The sequence below is a fragment of the Chrysochloris asiatica genome, unplaced genomic scaffold (assembly GCF_000296735.1).
Source record: "Chrysochloris asiatica unplaced genomic scaffold, ChrAsi1.0 scaffold00003, whole genome shotgun sequence".
In the NCBI taxonomy this organism is placed as follows: domain Eukaryota; kingdom Metazoa; phylum Chordata; class Mammalia; order Afrosoricida; family Chrysochloridae; genus Chrysochloris; species Chrysochloris asiatica.
Window position 1 is genome coordinate 34,646,427 of NW_006408521.1, and position 1,331 is coordinate 34,647,757.

Consider the following 1,331-nt stretch of genomic DNA (forward strand, 5'->3'; position numbering starts at 1 on the left):
AGCATGATTTATAGCTAATCACACAATTAAAACAATGTTCGCTCCATCCGTAGTTTCCTGTGGAAGTATTAGCTGAAGTCATTTTCTAGTAGGAGCTTCAGCTGGGAATTCACTTCACAAGCGTAATTTTCTATAGAATTTAAACAAGGCAGTTTTTGAACAACCACTTGAAGAAAAAGTCTAGTGATGTGTTAGTAGTTGAAGAGTCCTCAGCCAGAAAGGCATTGCCTGTGATCAGCTATATTAAGAAGAAAATAAATAAGGAAAAGACCAAAAACAGTCTCTTCTGGGTGTCAGAAGAGACTGTGAAACTTACTTTTCAGAGTAGAGATGCTAAAGTAAACAGAAGAATTATGGAAATAAAAGAGTTGAACAGAACATTTCAAAGGGCCGCTCAAGTAGACAAGGTCAACTATTATAAGGAAATGGGCAAAGGCCTGGAGTTAGAAAGCCAAAAGGGAGGATCGTGCTCAGCATTTGTCAAGGCAAGCAAACTGAAGAAAAATTTCAAGCCTCGTCCTGAAATATTGAAGGATTCTATGGGCAAAATATTGAATGATGCAGAAAGCATTGTTAGAAGATAAAAGGAATACATAGTCACTGTCTGAAAAAACATATATATATAAGATTCAACCATTTCAAGAGATAGCATATGATTCAAAGCCCATGGACTGAACGAATAAGTCCAGGTTACATTGAAGACATTAGCTAAAAACAAGGCTCCAGAAATGGATGGTATACAAATTTGAAAAATTTCAACAAACTGATGCAGCAGTGGAGGCACGAACTCATCTATCTATGCCAAGAAATTTGAAAGACAACTACCTGGTCAACTGAATGGAACAGAAACATATTTGTGCTCATTCCAAAGACAGGTGATCCAATGGAATGTGGGAATCATCGGGACAAAATCAATATCATCTGCAAGCAAAATGTTGCTACAGATAATTCAAAACCAACTGTAACAGTACACTGCGAGGGAGCGGCTAGAAGTTCAAAACAGATTCGGACAAAGACGTGGAGTGAGGGATAGCAATGCTGATATCAGATGGATCTCGGCTGAAATCAGAGAATACTATAGAGATGTTTACCTGTGCTTTACTGACTATGCAAAGGCTTTCAACTGTGCGCATCATCCCAAACTAGGGACAACATTGTAGAGAATGAGTAGCCCAGAACACTTAATTGTGCACGTGTGGAAGCTGCAAATACACCAAGAAGCAGTCATTCAAACACAACGTGCGGACACCAAAGAGTTTAAAATCGGGAACAATGTGTGCCAGCATTGCATTCTTTCGCCATATTTATTCAGTCTGTATACTGAGCAAATA